Source organism: Kogia breviceps, chromosome 17 (assembly GCF_026419965.1).
Source record: "Kogia breviceps isolate mKogBre1 chromosome 17, mKogBre1 haplotype 1, whole genome shotgun sequence".
Lineage (NCBI taxonomy): Eukaryota > Metazoa > Chordata > Mammalia > Artiodactyla > Physeteridae > Kogia > Kogia breviceps.
Window position 1 is genome coordinate 64,430,900 of NC_081326.1, and position 21,308 is coordinate 64,452,207.

General features: G+C 39.0%; 1 non-coding gene across 1 annotated transcript; it reads left to right on the forward strand.

Moving 5' to 3' along the window:
• Positions 1–16,814: 16,814 nt before the first annotated feature.
• LOC131744288 (U6 spliceosomal RNA) lies at positions 16,815–16,917 on the forward strand. The gene has a single exon (XR_009332077.1). It is a non-coding gene; the product is annotated as a U6 spliceosomal RNA (small nuclear RNA).
• The last annotated feature ends 4,391 nt before the right edge of the window (positions 16,918–21,308 follow it).

Sequence of the window (21,308 nt, forward strand, 5' to 3'; positions counted from 1 at the left end):
CTTGTTCGAATGTTTCCAGCTCCTAGCACTGTGCTCAAAGCTTGGTAGGTGGTGATACCGCTAGCTGAGCATGCTGCTAAATTAGTGAATGAATGAACAAGAGTGCTTTTCAACAAGCACGCCTGGGCTCATAAACAGATTTTTTGTCTTCTTCCAAAGTACTTCTCCTGGACAGACCACACATTGTTGCCTTTCCCTCACTCAGGCTATTTCTGCCATCCCCCTTTGGCAGTTACCTTCTTGGCCAGGTTCTAAGTAATTCAGTCTATAAAACTGAAATCAGATTGGAGTTGTAACCCACCGTGGTCACCCAGCTTTTTGAGCAAGCTCAGCTCTGAGTGACTTTTGACAGTTTCAAATGGATAAGAAACTTCAAAAAATAAACCCACCTTTTGAGCATGAAGATCTAGTTACTGCCCCAGAAGTTATTTAAAAGAATGTGTTACATGCTCTAAAAAGAATTACAGGGTAAGGACACCCAAAATGTCTTCAGTAATGCAACTTTCTGAGATTAAGTTTGTAGCTTCTCAAAGGGACAACTTTAAGTTGACCAGGAACTTGTATAAATTCTAATGGGTTGATTAAACAATGGCTTGATGTTCTGGCTCTCAATTTCTATCTTGCAGCAGTCTTGGAGAAGTTTCAACCGTTCCTTCACTGTTGTGGCCTCTCCTATTGCGGAGCACAGGCTCCGGATACACAGGCTCAGAGGCCATGGCTCACAGGCCCAGCCGCTCCGCGGCACGTGGGATCTTCCCGAACCGGGACACGAACCCGTGTCCCCTGCATCGGCAGGCGGACTCTCAACCACTGCGCCACCAGGGAAGCCCCGTTCTTTCCATTTTAATAGATAATTCCTAAGCTGTGTTTAGGACTGGCATCCAAAACTTCCCCAAATACACTGCAGTTATTTACTGCAAGTTCTCCTTGAAATGTAAGTGTTGAGGGTCTAATACTTGGAATGAAATAGTCTATTTTGTATTTTGCTGTTGTTTGGCACATATCCAAACCCCTCGATACGGAATCAGAGATTTACATAATCATGAACTCCCCAAAGGGTGAGTGCTGCACAGACTCATATTAAAGATTCTCTTCACTAATTGGTGTTCTTTTATCATATACTAGACTGAATTAGATGCCTCTATGGAGAATTATGAGCATCTGGAATGATGCTTTTCCATTAATAATGCCTTCTTTTACTTTCCTCCAGTGCTCCAGGAATGAAAGCCAGAAACAAATCTTTCTTGTAATGCTGCTTTTCATTTCAGCCACAGAGGAAACAGACAATACAAACAGTAACAAGAAATAAAGGCCCCGTGAAGGTTAACGATAAGAAGAGTTTCCCTCTTTCTTTGCTGACCCTTGACAGCTCAATTGCAAAGATCTGTCCATTGGAGATTATTAAAGATAAATAAATATTGTAAAAGCTCTTCCTTGTGAGCCTTCTAGGTTTAAAGAAAACAACATTTATTTGGTTTCCAATCCAACAAGCTGTGTGTTAATCATCTTTCACAGCAGATACTTCAAAGGAAGAAAAAGGCATTATACAGAAGAAAGTTGTTAAGACATTTGAGATGTTTCAAAATCTCATTGTATATATCAACTCCTGGGCTGTGTATGTCTTAATTTGGATTTTTAAATTCGTGTAGTGAGTTGACAAGCTGATAGGTCCTGGGGGCCACCAGAATCTACATCTTAATTATCTAACATAATTATGGCAAGAAACATCTGTGTGTTTTCCCCTGTCCCACACCAGCTGAAAGATGCATTTATACAGTAGGTAGGAAATATTATTACTTTAAAAAACAAATAATATTTAGACATTTCTTATTTAAGTTAACTAAAAAATAATATTCAAGGGTTTTATGTTTTTCCATTTTTTAATGTTCAGTTCAGTGACTCAATAGTTACATGCTAACTATGTGCTCTCTACAGTTCTAAATATAGACGATACAATTTGAAAATTGTTCGGGTTTCTGCTTCTGTGTAGATCACAGTAGATCTGGGGAGACTATGCATATTATAATGGACTAAGTTTTATAACTGAAGTGGAAAAGTTTCTGCATGGATATGGAGGAAAGAGAAATAAGTCTGCTTTATTTTGCTAATTATATTCTTGTCTCCTATATCGTCAACTTCTCCCTCTGTACTGGCTTCTCTCATCTTAAAATAGAAAAATGAAGGGAATTTCCTGGCAGTCCAGGGGTTAACACTCCACGCTTTCACAGCTGAGGGCGCAGGTTGAGTCCCTGGTTGGGAACTAAAATCCTGCAAAGAAGAACAACACTACCAGAAAGAAATTCCCCCTCAAGCCTACATCTTCTCGTCACTCTCCTTTCTCCTTCCCTGCCCAATCAAGCTCGCAAATGCATTGTCCACACTCACTGTCTCTTCATCCCCATGTTTGATGGATTCTGTAATGCCCAGATCTCCTTTCAAGAAAGGGTATACTGGGCTTCCCTGGTGGCGCAGCGGTTGAGAGTCCGCCTGCCGATGCAGGGGACGCGGGTTGGTGCCCCGGTCCGGGAAGATCCCACATGCCGCCGAGCGGCTGGGCCCGTGAGCCATGGCCTCTGAGCCTGCGCGTCCGGAGCCTGTGCTCCGCATCGCGCGAGGCCACCAAAAGGAAGGGTATATCTTCCTAGCTGCTGGGAGAGTTGCCAGCAGATGGCGTTCAGCTACAGGCCTTTCAGGGTTGTGTCAGCTGGAGAGTCGACTCACCTGGGTTCACATCCCTTCTGGTCTGCCCACCTTCAGTGAATGACTGAAGCTGGGTTTGTGGTCCTAGCCATCTCTTTCCAACAGGCGGCTGTATTGAAGGGCCGTCCTAGCTCTAGAGATTCCCACAGTGTTCCCTGAAGACTGCTGTAGGTTGAATATTATATCTTGATTCTCCCTTTGTCCATTCCTGCTTGCTTCCTTCTCCAGAGGGCTTGCCTGTAAGGGTGATCCTTAATAAACATCCTGGGTACCAAACTCCCTCTCATGTCTGCCTCCCAGGGAAGCCATCCATGACAGCTGGAGCCCTGACACCTTGTACCTCTCACGAAGAACCTACTAGTGTGTTCAGTGGGAGCAATTTATTATTTTTCCTGCTGGATTATTTGTTGCTCAAGAGAAGGAACTGTTCTTAAAAGACTTTTAATACTCATGGTGCCTGTACTGGCAGCATGGATACATTATAAATAGTGGTTGAATGAATACATGGTAGAAATCCTCTCATTATATGTATGTTTGGATAATTATAGAAAACCAATATTGTTGCCTCAGAGGGATGCAGAAGAAATTTTTTTTTGTATTTTGGTTATTTTGTCCAATGTATTACATTTTAATGTATACACGTTTTCTAAAAAACATTTTGGCTAATTTCCTATTTTCTTTTGCAAACCTATGTCTCCTTGACTCCAAATCTCATAGTATTTCCACTTTGACATACTCCCTTTTCATATCATATAGCTCCAGACTCAAGTTTATTCAACATAGACATAAAAAAAAGACTAACTCACAGAAAAGAGGCAGTACATATTTTAGAGTTAGGTGGTAAGCTGTGCCCTGTCTGCTCAAGTTTTTCCATGAATAGTTGAAGTTAATGGTGGTGGAACGATTGGACAGGGCTTCATGGATGGCGCAGCTACAAGCTCATTCTCAACTAATGGTTTGAATTTGGATGCTCAGAGAATAGATGGCACAAGATGGTGCCACCTTAATGGGGGAAGAAAGGAGACTTTAGTGTCATTGGTAAAGGGAAATCACATGGACATTTTCTCTCTCACCCTCCTCCTTTCACCTTTACAATGTGTTCATTTGTAAAAGTGAACTTGAAAATCCTTTTTTATTCTTTGGCAAAGAGTTTGAGAAGCCATTACATTGTAATTGGTAAAGGTCATCAAGTAGGGACAGGTGAAATAGGGACCTCAAATGTCATTTGGCAACCAAAAGACCTGCTGAGGTAAGACAGGCAGTGGAGGCACCTTGATAAGGGTAGGTCCAGTAGATTCCTTTTGCACTCTCACTGATTTCTCACATGCACTTGGTAAAGCTCCCCCATCCTTATACAAGACGCCATACTGCCATCAGGAAGACCCACGGCAGAGTTGATATCCAGACAAGGGTTTTGACAAGCACTATGGGTGAGTGCCAGTATGTTCGGTCACTTGGAGGGCTTTTGAAATGATTTTTAAAAATTTATCTGATGTCTGATTCAGAGTGGAAGAGATTTGGTGTCCAACAGAGTCTTGGCTGGCTTCATCCCTTTCCCTTCATAAACATAAATTTCTTCTGAGGGTGCACTTAGAAGGATAGGAAATAGGTTTCAGCTCCTTCTCCATCGCCTACATCATTTTTTCTCCCTGTATGGTAAGAACCAGTATCACTCTCTTTAGTTGACCTTGTCCAAAAGATTTACTAAAATGAACTGCATTTAAGATCTTTCCTCAAAAGTTTTCAAACTGTATGCATACATTATATGTGAAAATGTTTAGAGAACACTTGAAAAAAATGTATTGTCCTCTACTTTTTGCCTAGCCAAAAAGCTCAGCTACAAGCAGTCTCCTGAACAGTGTTTAGAACAAATTTTCCTATATTAAATTTTGTATTGATATAAACGTTATCTGGGTTCTCCCTAAATTGTGTTTATTTATTGGTAATTCCATCTGTTAAACAACAGCTGAATATGAGTTCTATTTTTAGACTAAGCTCTATTGACTCTTGAAATTAAAGCAAGCTTAGAAAGCTACAGGGATAGGTCTGCATTAGAGAATAAGAAACATCTGGGAGAAAACTGAGGAAAGAGTCTTGAGGGAAGAAGAAGGTAGATAAACTTGGTTGAATAACAAAGTCTTGGATGTGAGAAGGGAAGAGGAATCTAAAACACAACATGATGTCCATATTCTGCATTTGTTTCCAAGCCCAGTTTTTATGAACTCAGGTTTGACACATTTGAAGGCAAGAGATACTTAAATTCTTATTATTTTAATAGAAAGAATAATTTCATCTAAGACCTGTGTTTCTGATCTACTGTAAAGCCCATCAAGGAACGTTTGTACCTTCATATCTGAAGCTCAGAGCAGCAGTGGCAATGATCATACTTGGGAATCAATAGCATAAATAGTCACATTGCTTGGGCTTGTTAGAGCTACTGGAACCTAGTGCCCCAAGAAGCTCCCAGGGACACTGTAGAGACCTTAGCAAGCCCAGTGGTAGCCAGTGGGAAAACATGGAGGTCATCATTTATTAGTAGAATGACTACTTTCTCAAGAGCAAGCTGAGGATTCCAGAAGACAAAATAGCACAAATGTGAGAGGGTCATAAAGCTTATATTAACAATACCCCCTTAATGGATGGGGTAACAGTTGTTGGAACACTAGATATTAATTTGGTCTCATTTGTACACATAAGCAATGGAAGTTTGGAGAGATGTAAACTACCCAGGCAAAACACTGCTGAAAATGAAATGACATGAATCAAAACCCACCTATCGGTGGTGCCTTAGATGTTCTCCTTCTCTCTAACCTCCCCAGTACTGCCCAGGCTAGATAGAGAGCATTTTACTACTCATTGTCTTTGTTCTTACCTATATGTCTTCTGAATTCACCTTACTCACCTATTCCTGACATCGTTACTATTCATCAAATGGACTCCACTGCCAACCACCCTTAAATAGCCCAATTTTCTCCCTGGAGCCATCACTAACCTGTGAGATAAGGTGGGGAATGGGTCAGGCAAACCCATCAAATTCTTACATATTCCCTGATTGGTTCTCGAGTCAGCATAACAACTCAGAATAAGGAAGAGATAAATAAGAAACAATTATAACAAAGATTGATATTAGATCAATTGGCTATTCGGTGTCATAAGGCAAAGGGCCCTTGGCTTTTGACGCTTGGCTTAGTCACCCAGAAAAATGCAGAAATCAATTCCCCCAGACACAGAAGTGCAAAGGGTTGCAGAGAAGAAGCTGAGTGAGGAATTCTTTCTCCTTTTTCTCCCCGTTCCCCCACATAGAGCCAGCAGCCTTGAAAGAAGACCATCTTGCACTGTTCATTGGCTGGTTGACCAGAGGTCTGCTCAGAGTTCATGCATGAACTTTCACCTGCCAAGGCTTATCTATAAGTTATTCAGAGTCATATCTCATAAGAGGACTAATTCACCAACACTAATTTACTTATGGTCTTTGGCCATCACAGGGTCAGGCTTTAAGCAGAAAACCTTTTCCTTTTAACATAAGATCTGCTTTCTTAGCAAATTTTTAAGTATATGATATAGGCAGTATGCTGTGCATATGTATGACCATATGTAGTAGGTCTGTAGGACTTGTTCGTCTTGCATACTTAAAACTTTGTACTCTTTGACCAACATTTCTCTGCTTCCTCCCTCCCCCACCCGCTGCTAACCACCATTCTACTCCGCTTCTATGTGTTTGAATATTTTAGATTCCTCATGTTAGTGGGGTCATGTAGTATTTGTTCTTCCCTGTCAGGTTTATGTCATGTGGAATGATGTCCTCAGGGCTCACTCATGTTGTCTCAAATGGTAGGATTTCCTTCTTTTTATTTAGGCTACTTCTATGTCTTAGCTATTATGAATAATGGTGCAATAAACATGGATATGAAGATATCTCTTTAAGATCCTGATTTCAATTCCTTTAGATATACACTCAGAAGTGAGATTGCTGTAAATTAACTATACTCCAATATAAAATGAAAATTAAATTCAAAAAAGAAAAGAGAAAGCAATGCTGCTGTTTCATACAGTAGTTCGTTTTTTTGAGGAAACTCCATACTGGTTTCCATAGTGACTTTACCAATTTACATTCCCACTAACAGTGTATAAAATTCCCTTTTCTCCACATTCTGGCCAACACTTATCTTTTGTTTTGAATATTGTCATTCTAACAAGTGAGAAGTGACATCTTATTGTGGTTTGATCTAATTATCTTCAAAACGGTGTATTACAGCTATTTTCATCTCCACTGTACAAATGAAATGGTGCAGCGATGCTAAGGATGTTGTTAATTGGCAAGTAGCTGGTTAGCAGAGGAGCTGGGCGTCAGACTCTGGTCTTCATGGCACCAGGGCCCATGTTCTTTCCCCAGAACCACCACAATGACCTGACTCTATGATGACTGTGTTTATTAAACATGAAATAATAACATTTCTTTTACTAGGAACTTTACATGTATTAGCCAATTAAACGATCATAAAAATCCTAGGAGTCAGGTACTATTATTATATCTGATTTACTGAGGAGGAATCTCAGGCACGAATGTTAACTCATTAGACAAAAGTCCCACTGCTATAGTAACTGGCAGACTGGCATTCATATTCATGTGATCTGATTCCAGTGCCTATACTCTTAACTGATACAGCATCATACATGGTTTAACATGTAGGAGTGAGCCTATTGGTACCGTGAACCAGGACACAAAAATTTCAAAAATATCCTGGAGAAACACACGGAATAGATATGGATAAAAGGTAGAGACAAGACAGGGAGGTCAATTAATTTTGTCTGCAAGGTTCATGAAAACCTGCACATCAGATGATTGAAAGATAGGTCACAAAAGACTGTCCATCCCATGAAATGTGACCTTTCTGAAGTGTTTTAATCAGGGAAGTACATGAATTACTTTAGCATTTTTGAAAGTTGTTTCTGTCATAAGAAGAAGGGGTAAAACTAGGTCTTTGCAGCAGTTTAAGGTAGAATTTACTGGGATATTGTCCTTCAAACAGCCCAGCTTCCTTCCTCCCCTGCCCCCTCTCTCCTTTCCAAAGCTTATACTTTATTGAGCATATGCTAGTGAGAAGTCACTGTCATTTCATCAATTGGCCAGGGAAGAAGAAAACCACTTCTACCCTTAAATCTTAGTCACTGTTTTGATGGCTCTTATACAGAAACCTGACATCTCTATTGAGTTATCTGCTTTGACACATCACTCACTAGATTTTGAGACATTTTAATTATCTCGGGGATGCCATTAGAATGCATGAACAGAATCATAAGCTCTTCAAAATCCAGAATGCACATGTCATGCTCATGTCGTTTATGTTATTCTTGACACCGTGAGTGACCTTCTGTACTTGTTTCTGCAAGGTTTAATGTTTTAGTTTTCTTAGTTCTCCTTGTGGCCATCCTTCTTCCAGAATAACCTGAGGAATTCAGTAATCTGCAAATCAGTCATCCTAGCTACCTGCACTTTCTTCCTGATTATTAACCAATGAGTTGAACAGTCATGTCTCCCTTTCCAAGGTTAGTGAGAATACATTTATTTCTAGCTCTTAACCTTGCTTAAATCCAAGACAGAACCTCTTCTGCTGAACAAATATCCAAGTACAGTCATCCCTCAGTATCCTCTGCCAGGGAGAGGTTCCAGGACACCCTCATCCTTGCCTTCATACCAGAATCCCCGATGTTTAAGTCCCCTAGTCCTTCATCTATTTCCACGGGTTCCGTGGATTCAACCAACCACAAATCATGTACTATATTTAGGATCTGCAGTTGGTTGGATGTGTGGATGCAGAACCCGCGGATATTGAGAGCCAACTGACAGTTTCCTCAGAAGCTCTAGTTGAAGGACCTGATCAGAAGTCATCTAGATTAGTTACCATAAATTATCTCAGAAGGGCAGGATTTTAGTTATGGTGTCTGGGGCATGGAGACATGAGTTCAGAATGGACTTATTTGAGATCATTAATAAGGAACACAACTCAGAAATGACAATAAGTAATAATATAATAAATCAGTACCTGACACATATTGAGTAATGAATGTGTGCTGAGACACTCTGATGGGCATTTTGACGTATTAGCTCATTTGATTCCCTATGAAGACAATAGTCTTAACTCCACATTTTAAATGAGAACACTGAAGCCAAGAAAGATTATTTAATGTGCCCAAAGCTAGTAACTAAAAGAGTCTGAATTCAAAAGCAGAATCTTTAGGAGTGAAATCTGTTTGGTAAAAAAGAAATATTGACTGAAGGATGTAAAGTGAGAGGACTGTTCTCGAGTAAATAGGTTAATTATGGACTTCCTCCCTGTGGAAGTCTCCAACATTTAGGAGACAGGCCATGCCTTATAAATAGAAAGAAGAATGCAACTTATAGACTATGATGTTGATATTTTATATGACAGGACAATGTTACTGAGGAAACTCTCAAGACATACTTATTATTTTTATGTGTTGACAGTGCTTAGAATATCTAGGATATACCAGTCTTGACCACCTTTTACTCTGCTCATTGTTTTAAGAAATCTGAAATAGTTAGGATGGGTCATCTGGGAGTGATCAATATTTCCTACAGGGCAGTAATGATTCTAGAGATCATCTGATTCCATCTAGTTCTGAGAATGGGCATCCAAATACCATTTTTGTGCTGATGGTTCAAAGTAAGGCTTTTCATTTGTATTTTTTTATGTCCTCAAGTCTCACTTTGTTAGAGTAGGTACAGTCAATTCTCCAGGTTTACCATGATTTGAGACATCTAGCGAGTGAATGACAAAGGATTAACTTCTATTTACTACCTGTTATGTGTGAGGCACAGTATTAGACTCTTCACATACATTATTTAATTTAATCACACAAAAATCCTATAAACCAGATATTGTTCTGATTTTTCAGGTAAAGAAACTGATACTTAAACTGGTTAAGTAACTTGTCAATGGTTATACAGTTCTTGAGGGATGGAAGAAAGACTTGATCTTAGCTGACACTAAGTCTAGGATATTACACTTGATATTTTGCTTATTTCATATATCTCATTAGCTTCTGGAAGGGATCTTATTTCACTTCTTTCTTTAATTTTTCTTTGATTTCTTTTGTCTCTCCCTTCCTTCCTTCCTTCCTCTCTCTCTTTTTCTTTCTCTTTCCCTCCCTCCCTGTCTTTTTTCTTCCTTTTTTTCTTTTCCCTTTTTTGTTAAGTGAAAAGAGGAAAGAAAGACTGAGTACTTTTGACAGAAGCTTCTTGGATCCTTTCACTTTATTATATTTTCAGGCACCCTTTCAAATGAATATGTATTAAAATAGCAACTTGAACAAATGTCAGCTGATGTTATCTCTCTGTTTGCCATAATTTTTCCAAGGAAAATGAAATTTGATTTGTTTTTGTTTTATTGTTTTGGCCTGAATTTTATAGAAGCCACTTCAAAGGATTTTGCCCAGTCTTCAAAATGGCCTTGTCTTAAGCACAGGGCTGGTGAGTTTGACCTTGGAGGTATATTGTCAGTTATTGAATCAGTGTCTGCGAGAGCTGTCTGGAACTCTTAGAAACTGTTTTTAGAAAATGAGTCAGAGACTCAGAAAATGAAGTCAGTTATTTAATTTTTAAAATGGGGATATTAATAACACCTACCTAATAAGTGGTTATGAGTATTAAATAAATTAATATTTGTAAAGCATTTTGAATTGTGACCAGCAAAAGATAAGAAGCACAGAGTGCTTGAAAAATAGATGTAATAATAGGTGTCTATAGTTGCAGAGTGAGAAAGGCACTGCGGTTTTCTGCATAAATATACCTGGGTTCCAAATCACTTGTATGACTTGGGGCAAATTTTCTAACTTCTTGGAAGCGCAGTTTGCTCAATCTTGAGAACATGTGTGATGTTTTGACTCATAACATTATTGTGAGGGTTGAGTGAGATAACACAAGCAAAGTGTAGGGTCCCTGCTAGGAGCCTGGCATGTGCGAACTAGCGTTAGAGAAATTTTATATTTATAATATAACTGTTTCTGCTAGGGATTGGGGGTGGAATGCTTAATGTACTTTAGGCCAACTCAAGAAAATCTATATAACTTGAAAGAGAAACATTCCAGAGGTTCCTACTTTACTAGGCAGCAGGAGGAAGGAAGAATTTCTTCTTGACTGGCGACAAGCAAGCTAAAGAGACACTGTCACAACTCAGCCAGTGAAAAGCCACCTCACTTCAAACTCCCGGTTTCCTCTGATGCACTCTTTATAACTGCCCCTCTCAACTCTCCCTACTCCTGTATAACAGACCTTTCCTCTCCTTCGTTCTCTTGACTTGCCTGTGATTTGCCATAGATTGTGTCTCAAATTGCGATTCTTTGTTGTACCTGAATAAACCTATTTTGCTGGTAAAATAACTGGCTGTTTTATTGTTTTAGGTCAATACTTGGGATTTTTTTACATAGAAAACAATGCCACCTGTGAATAAAGATAAGCCTAAGAGGATGAGGACCGTGGAGCAAAGAAGAAATTAGGGTAGAAAAGATAAGATGAAGCCAGAAGTGAGGTGATTGCATATTGCAGCGATAAAACTCTCTACTTTTTCCCCTTTCTTTTAAGAATTTCTGGTACTCTAGTATAAAATTTTACAGCTTTCAAAGTACCTTGCCACATCTTATCTTGTAGTGTAAAGAGAATAACCATAATATCAACGTTTTAATTTTTGGCGGGGAGAGGGCAGGATGTAAGGCCTAGATTCAGAATGCCCAAAGGTAGTGATAATAGAACAAAGGAATCCCAATGTATAAAAGTTCAGGGTCATTTCACATATACTCTATTTCACAATAGGATTATAAAGTCTCTGTGGGGAAGGGGCCCTATTTTGTATTTGTTTTGTTTCCCATATTTTGCTCACTCAGTATCAGGCATCTATTATGGCCAAGCACATGCACATTGACTTGAATGTCGTCTTATTTTACACTGAAGTCTGTAAACAGTGCCAAGGTGGGTTAAGGACAATTTAATGTAGCAGAATAGGAAGACTCAAACTTGTGTTTTGTTTCTCACTGCTTTGTAGAAGTAGCTGTTTGTCCTTGGGGATAGAAGACTAACTCATGCATTTTCAGACTAATCTTATTACCAGAAAAGATAAAACTGCTATCTGTTGATTCTGGGACCTAAAATATTTTATGCATCCTAGTTAATCATTAAATTTCCTTGTTAAAGAAAAAATGTGGAGAAAGACAAGAGGACAGTGGTCCTAGGGTTGAGAGTAAAGGGCTACTTTGCTTGGTCGGTTAGGAAGAGATTAGGGGAGCTCTTCTGAGATCGGGAAGGATGATTGCACTTCTGATTTTCTTGAGTTAGTGAGAATTACCCCCAGTAGCATACAGGGAATGGGGTCTTAAAAGACAAGGAGTTCAGGGTCACAGCCAGGGAGCCACAGAGTGCCTCCAGGAAGGGCTGGTGACTCTGCGGCTTGTGCAAACGAGGACCAGCGCAGCAGATTGAGCGGCGGCCATGACTGTGAAGGGCCTGAAGAAAAGGCTCCTTCCTAATTTTTGAGTAATCCTGAGAGCTTGTAGCATGTTCCAAGGTCATACAAAATGACTCATTAGTGTGGTTAAGTGAGAGTTTGAAAGGACATAATTGATTTGCAAATATAGAGAAATAGGATTGTTCATGCACCTTGGGTGTCAAGGAGCAATTCACACCCATCACACCAGCCAAGTGCTGAGTATGCCAGGTACCACTTCTCTAAGAAATATGTATTTGTCTCCTGAGGCAGCACATGGGAAAGCTTTTCACACCCAGCTGTCTCGTATAATTACCCAGAACATTTGCTGAAGGTACAGAATTAGGGGCTCCATCCCAGATGTACTGAGGTAGAATACTGGTGATCGGATGAAAGGGGGATATCTGTATTTCTCCTTTCTCGTCAGCCCTGCTCTGATCTGTGGACTGCTAGTTGAGAACTCCTGGGGTTCAGACAAGTCGGGCTTTACATTGAAGCTCAGCCACTAATTTTGGAAAAGTTACCTAAATTCTATGAGCTACAGATTCTTATTTATACAATGGGGATAAAAATATCTACTTTTCAGGTATATGGGGAGATTAAGTGGGATACTGTATTTAGAGTTTTCACTTCAGTGCTTAACATCATCATTCTATTTAGGGAGCCAAGTGTTCTTGGAATTTCTGAGTTAGTCCACCTCTTGTGGTGTCTAATCTAAAAGCACTCCTTCATCATAAACCTGTCCATGGCTTCATCTGAAATTGTTCTAGGTTCTGACTGGCAGGTGAGAACACTGAGAATGACACATTTGAAATGACTATGTGTCCTAATCTCTGATCCACTAGAAGCCATCTTGGAGATAACACAACTGAAGCTGATTAAAAGATTGCTTCTTCTGAGCCTGTATCTTTTCTGACAGCCTTATATGAAAAGTCTCCTTTGTGTTTTCCAGAAATTATACCATAGACAGATTAAGCCATTAATCAGGTCCAATGATTACAGATGGGTTGCTTCAGTGTTCAAGGATGGTGGTTTTCTAAAATGGAAAGAATTTAAAGTTAAAGGATCTGGACTTGAGTCCCATCCTTCCTCCTTCTTTCCTTCCTCCCTTCCTCCTTTCCTTCCTTCTTTCAATTGTATGGATTTGTTAATTAAATTAAAATTACTGCCCTTAGCCTACTTTCTTTTTCTATAAAATGGAAATGACAACCCCTTCCTAAACTGTCACTCAAGAACTTCTATAAGGATTAAATGAGATAATGCCTCATTTTATAAACTATAAATTTCTATGTAAGAATAAATAGAGTGTTTATGTTTCATGTTTATGTCTTAGGTGACTCTGGAATGAGAATGTGTAAGAAAAGAAAAAAAAAACCATTTTTTCCATGTATTGATTGCCCGTTCATGAAATCACTTATAATGAAGCAAATATTACTTGAGAAGCTACAATAGGACGTAGACTCTACTAATCCCTCGCACTTGTACTATTTCATTTAATTTTACATCAGGCTTGAATGGCAGTTATTATCTTCATTGAGAAATTTGAGATCCAAATAAAGATGAGTATTAGACTAAGGTCGCACAGCTAGTGGCAAGATTGAGATGCTAGCCTGGGTCTGTCTGATCTTAATAAGACCAGGCAGTACATGGACTTGAAGAAAGTGATTTTTAAAAGGTGTTAAAACCTTGAGGTGCTTTGGATGTCTCGGCAAGATCCCTTACTGAATAATAAGAATTTTTTTGACTCTCATCACCTCTGCAAATTTGCATCTGGTAAAATCAGATATTTCTTAACCCTTGCCCTAAACCGATGAAGTCATACAGACCTAGTCTAAACTTATGTTTGAAAAGATGATAATTCAGATTCTTCTGTCAGTTACAGCCCACCCACCAGTCACAAAGTAGAGCAAAATGTGGAGCGAGATTTGGTGAAGAGGGTGACAAAGACACCTGTGAGACTGGACAACCGCTAATGATTCAGTCAGTTTCTATCATTCTCAGAATGTCAGGGGCAGAAGCAGCTAGATTTTTAAGGCAAGCATCACAGGATAATTGTGTCATCATAAATAATTGTCACACTAAAGTCCTAGGAGGATGAAATTCAAAATGGCAACTTGGGCCCCAACCATGACCTGCATAGTTGCAAAGCCCAGGCCACTCTTTTTCTTTTCTTCTTGTCTCATGGTAGGAGACACATCTCATGGTAAGAGAATGTGGGAGGAGGTTCTCCCATGAAGTCATGTCGATCTGTCCTGCATCTGCCCTGAATTTCCACTCTCACTGCTCTGCTTGGGTCATTATACCTATCACAGCTGCTTCTCTTCTTCTAAGCTCTTGGCTTCAGCACCCTCTGGGCTTTTGACAGTAACACTGTTATAGCTTCTCTATGTGGGGTCTACAGGGTTCCTACTTCCAAGGTTCTGCCTCCTTTTCATCATCACTTAATGAATTGCTGGATGAATCCATTCATCCAAAACCCCATTGGGTCTAAGAGAACTATGCTGGGGTTCTTGGAATTATAAGATGGAGGGAAATAAAGTGAAGCAATGGAGTCCATCATTTATTTTTATCCAATAGATTGCACCTACTGAAGAGGGTTCCATGGCATTTCTGTTTCAGTCCCAAGATTTTGTCATCCTTTGGTTTATATGTAAACAGCCAAAGAGGCTTGCTTGTGATTACTTCAAAAAAAACTCCATACTGCACCCAGAAGCATTGTTTCCTATTCTAAACTTGTAGGTTTCATAAAGTCACTTGGCTCTCATATATGATGAAATAGAAAAGTGACATAGGTTTTGGAATGAGTTCTGACACAAGCAGGGCCAGCTTCATGGTCGTCTAGCCTGTGCAGTAGCCCACAACCCATGCTCAGAGAGTCCTGTGCTTGGCTTAATGCTCTACAGTATTTGTCTTGAAATTCTTAATAATTTTTTGACTGAAGAGGACTTGCATCTTCATTTTGAACCGGACCCTGCAAATTAGGTAGCTGATCCTTCTTTTAAGCTTCTGACTAGTTATGCTTCTTAAGGTCTCTGAACCTCAATTTTCTTATCTGTAAATCAGGAACAGTGTAGTTATACATATCTCGGAGTGTTCTTGAGCAGAATAAATCAGATATAATAGCAAATTGGCTAACAAAGCTTTGGCACATGCATAGTCGTCAATAAATCTTAACTTCTTTGCATTTAATCCAAGAGGGAAACATCCTCATTAACATCATATTAAGTCAACACTAGAACATTGGTTATATGTGTGCAAAGTTTAGTTTTGTGCTGGAGAAGATGATTATTTAGGTTTTGCTGTTGTGAGATTAGTTTCAATAAGCAGTAAAAATGTTCCCTTTTCACCCAAAGGCTACTTGTTTGAATCAATGTGCAGACGTGGTAAGCAGAGTGGTGAGGAAAACACTGCAACAGAGGCAAAGGCTAAGGAATCAGTCAATTCTCATTATGGCCAAGCCAATACCAGGAGCACTTATACTTCTCAGAGAAACACTGAGCTTGATCAGCTATGGTTGCTAGCCAAGGGTAAGGTGAGTGGTCAGAAAAAAAAATGTAAATAAGAGTAAAGAATACAGGAACTAAGGTTTAATGACATTTTAAAAACTTTGTGTCTAGTGCTGATCTAGCTGGTTCAAATGCATTATTTTGTTTAATCTTCCTAAAAACCCCATGAGGTAGATAACATCAGCAGTATCTTATAGATGAGGAAACTAAGCTCACAGAGTATTTACAGTGCTAGAGAACAGCCTAGAATTGATAGTATTGGGAGTACATATTATTTAAAGACAGAGATAAATGGGGCAATGAAGATTATCTGGTAGCAAATGGATTTCATCTCATGACATAACTAACTTTTTGGTAGGGCTGTGTTAAGAAAGATTCTGAGACTCTATCTCCACTGGGAGGCATAGAGTGTCTTGATCAATTAGCAATGTCTGCCTTGGGCTTTGGAAAAGTGGTGGTGGCATGTAAGGCAGAGATTTGCCATGTTTGATCTAGTCTCCTCATTTTACAGACTTAGTCATTTTACATCATGACTAAGAAGTTACTATAGTTACAATTTATAGTGTGAACTACTGCCTGAGCCTGCTTTTAATCCTGTAGTCACTGATATTTAGAGCAAGGCTGTTTCACCGACCAGGCAATCGAACAACCAAAAAAAGTAATATAAAACAAAAAGGAATAAATGTATTGGCATTTCAGGCATTAATAGGAAAAGTATTAGAGCTTAGAGGGTTCTTTCTAAGATCAATAAAATAAAAATGTAGAGAGTGCTTTAGACTTTAGTATGCATCAATAGCCCCTAGAAGGCTTTAAAAACACAGATTGCTGGACTCAACCTGCAGAATTTCTGTTTCAGTAAGTTTCTGGGGTGTGGCCTGAGAGTCTGGATTTCTAGCAAGTTCTCCAATGATGCTCTGGTATGGGACTATGCTTTGAGGGCTTCCTATTAGCAACTTTTCCTTGACCATTGATCTGATTCCTCTTAAAATAAAATTAGTTATTCAAACATGTATTTTATTTTTTTAAATAAATCTGAGAGACTCAGCCTGCCACCCTCATGGGATTTGTTACTAAGTTCTGAAAATCATCTCAAAATTTTAAGATTTAGTGGTTGTTTCAGCAGCATATATACTAAAATTGAAACAATACAGAGAAGACTCACATGGCCCCTTCACAAGGATGACATGTGAATTCATGAAGCTTTCCATATTTTTTGGAATCTCTTGTGTGCTGTTGGTAGGAATGAAAAGTGATACAGCCACTATGGAAAACAGAATGGAGATTCCTCAAAAATTAAAAATAGAAATACCATATGATCCAGGAATCCCATTTCTGGGTATGTAGCCAAGAGAATTCAACATAGGATCTCAAAGAGTTATTTGCATACTCAAGTTCATTGCAGCATTATTCACAATATCTAAGAGGTAGAAGCAACCCAAATATCCATGGACAGATGAATGGATAAAGAAAATGTATATATACTTGCAATGGAATATTATTCAGCTTGAAAAATAAATGGAAATCCTGTCACATGTTACAACATGGATAAGCCTTGAGGACATTATGCTAAGTGAAATAAGCCAGTCACCCAGAGATAAATGCTGTATGATTCCACTTACATGAGGTATCTAAAGTAGTCAAACTCACAGAAACAGAATAAAATGGTTGTTGCCAGGGGCTGAAAGAGGGGGAAATAGGGAATTGGCGTTCAATTGGCATAGAGTTTCAGTTTTGCAAGCTGAAGAAACTCTAGAGAAGGCAATGTAAATATACTTAACACTACTGAACTGTACTCTTTTTTTTTTTTCTAAATTTATTTATGACTGTGTTGGGTCTTCATTTCTGTGCGAGGGCTTTCTCTAGTTGTGGCAAGCGGGGGCCACTCTTCATCATGGTGCGCGGGCCACTCACTATCGCGTCCTCTCTTGTTGCGGAGCACAGGCTCCAGACGCGCAGGCTCAGTAATTGTGGCTCAGGGCCCAGTTGCTCCGCGGCATGTGGGATCTTCCCAGACCAGGGCTCGAACCCGTGTCCACTGCATTGGCAGGCAGATTCTCAACCACTGCACCACCAGGGAAGTCCTGAACTGTACTCTTAAAAATAGTTAAGATGGTAAATTTTATATGTTTTTTTTTACCATGATTAAAGAAAAATTGCTAATTTAAAGATAACAGTAATCCTTGGTAGGTGAGGCATCTAGAGAGAAGTGGAGAAGTAGCTCTTTGTGGCTACTCAAATGTGAGCTGGGGACTTACCCTGGTTCCAATGTTAGCAAGATTTCCCCTACCTGTGGGCCTATGGATTCCTAACCTCTCATATAAGACTCTTTAAAGCACTCGTGCTTGGGTCCAATCCAGAGATTCTAATTTAGTCTGTAATGTGACCTGGATGGTAGGATTTTTGAAAGATCCCCAGATGGTTTGAATTGTAGCCAGAGCTACAAAGCATTGTTTGGATCAGTGATTCATATATTATGAAAGGTTAAAAAGACTCTCTTTGGGGTTTGTCAAACTATATACGCTCAGTTCTCCTCTATTCTCTTCCTCACAGCCCAGGTAATTCTGGTTATCATCCTCCTCCTCTACCAATTGGAGAAATATAGCATTAGATGATTTCTAATGCCTCTTTCAGATAAAATACGTCCATGATTACCCTTTTCTATGGTAGGATTCTTCTGTCAATGAATTGGGCTGGATCTTATACGAAGACATTCTTTTTTTAAAACCTCAGTTATAGGGAGTTGAGTTTATCATCAGCTGGGTTTGCACGTGGTCAAGATTTCTATTAGTATTGGTGGAACAGTCTTAGTTTTGGCTGTGTGTGTACACAAAGCCCACCCATCCTTTTAAATCCTCTTCAGTCAAACTTCACCGTTAAAGCATAGCATTTAGGCTTAAAATCAAACTGTTGAACTATAACAAAATTCCTATTTTTTGCTTGTACATTGTTTGACAGGCTATGAATAATTTAGAAGATGATCTGAAGAATGAAGGGATAAAGTTTCATTGAGTTAACATTTGTGTGGAGGGATTACGTCCTGACAAGGGCGATTTCCTAGGCTCCCTAAAAATCAGTGTCATAAAACCAGAGGGTACCCAGACAATCCTAAGGAACTGTAACTGTATTATTAGGGTGTGCCCATTACCAAAAAAATCCCAAATGGAAACAACTCCTCACATATTCAGCCATTTGTAAGCCAGTTTAGATACTCGTGAAATCAGAAATTTGCCAGCATAGGAAACGGGACTTGCCAGCTCAATGCTGTTTAATATTAATTAAACTTAATATAGCTCAGTTATCTGTTTTTCAGATATTCCCAAACAGAATACCAGAGAAAAAGAAATAACACTGCATTCATAGTAAATGTATATTTAAATTATATAATCATAAATGTATTCATAATTATATATGCATATTATGTAATGCAACTTATCATATATTCTAGATTTCTGAATATTTCTAGAGTAACTGAATAGTAGGACTAGATATGCCAAATTCATAATTCCCATAAGATTGATTACCTGGGAAAGTTAACATGAGAATACATTGATACAGGTGTTGTTTATACAAATACATGTTTTTCTACACTGTGAAGAAGGCCAAAATACTGCTATGTGACCTGCCTGATTAGCATTCAGGAGTGGGAGCAATTAAAGCTGCCTAGAATTTTATGAGACGACATCACGAGGGAATGATTACCCAGCTGTGTTTTAAAACATGTCTAAGAGTGACCAATACCACTGCTACAGGGATATTACCTTGGAAAGGTGTCCAGTAACACATGAAGGACAAAAGATGATAGCAATCTTGGTGACTATTCCGTGCATCCAAATTTTGATGGGTTTCCCTTTGTGAAGATTATTATATATATAGTGGAACTATCATTGTCCCTTCCTCATCTGGTATAAGCACGTAATATGTAACACAGGGCAAGAAACATCCAATTTCTATTGAAAAACCCAATTTATATTACGGTTAGTCTTTGGGATATTTAGATGTTAAGCATTACTGAAATGTATAAAATTAAATTAGCATTCCCAGCATCAGCACTCACGTAGCAGACACTGACACTGGTTGTACATATAGGAAAGAGCAGAAGAAATCAAGGCTACAGGGGCAGAGAACCCAGGTTCAGGGTCCTAGTCATGCTCTGAAACTATTCCAACCAAGATGGAATAACAAGGGCTATGTTAACTCTCCTGCAGGAACACTAAAAAACTGGACACAACATATGAAAAATGATTTTTAAGACATTGGGCATCAGACAACAGAGCCCAATAATCCCTGAGAGATCGGAAACAAATGAGATGAGTCCTACAATTATCCCAGACTCTTGCCTTAGAGAGTGTCCAGCTTAGGTTACTGGCAGAAGGGGCCCGGGCTAAGCCTGTAAGTCTCCCCTGTGTTGGGGAAATGGACTTGGGAGCCCAAGAAAGCCAAAGTGGCTGGAGTTTGCCAAGTAAAGTACTGGGGAGAGAAAACATACAGAAACAACTCCAAAAAACTGTACCTTCTTTAGTCTTCAGCTGAGTTCTGACCAGTGCATGCATGTGAAAAAACTACACAAGGGCAGAGAAAAATGCAACATCCGTTCTTGATAAAAACTCTCAGCAAACTAGGGAATAAGGAAATTTAACCTGATAAAGAACATCTATGTGAAAAAAGATCTTACAGTTAACATTATACTTAATGGTGAAAGAGAATTATTTCCCCTTAAGATCAGAGCCAAGACAGGGATATCTGCTCTTATCATTTCTATTCAACATTGTACTAGCAGTTCTAGCTGGTGCAGTTAGGCAAGAAAAACAAAAATAATTGCATCCAGATTGGAAAGGATGAAGTAAACTTGTCTTTACATGTAGGTGGCCTTATTGTCTATGTAGAAAACTTGATGGAATTTACCAAAAAAATGAGAACCAGTAACTGAGTTTAGAAACGTTCCGGGATACAAGATTGACATATAAAACTAAATTGTATTTAAATTTATTAGCAATGAATATCTGGAAGTTGCACTAAAGGTCATTTACAGTAGCATAAAATGAGAAGATACTTCGGGATAAACCTAACAGTGTACAGGGTAAAACATGTACATTGAAAACTATAAAATATCGCCGAGGTAGATTTTAAAAGACCTGAGTAAATGGAGAGATATACCTTGTCTTTTCTATGTGTTGGAAGATTCCAACTGTTCAGATGCCAAATATCCCCCAACTGATCTAAAGATTCAATACAACCGCAATCAAAATTCCAGCAGGCTTTTCTGGTAGAAATAAGCAAGCTGGTTTTGAAGTTCTTATGGAAATGCAAAAGGATCTAACTCTAGCCAACAACAGCAACAAACTTTGGAAATGAAGAACAAAGTCAGAGGGCTAACACTACCTGATAGGTAGACAAAACTTGGCTAGCTCAAAACTATACCCTGAGGCAGACAATTAGGAATGTCATGATGCTGTACTAAATCATTGTTTTCCTATTTAGCAAATGACTGGTTTGATGAGCTAAACAATGTGCTGGAAGTATATGTATTACGACTTAGCTGCCAGATCAGACACAGGAAGAAATGAAAACTGAAGTATGGAGCACTAAGAGTAGGGATCAAAAAACT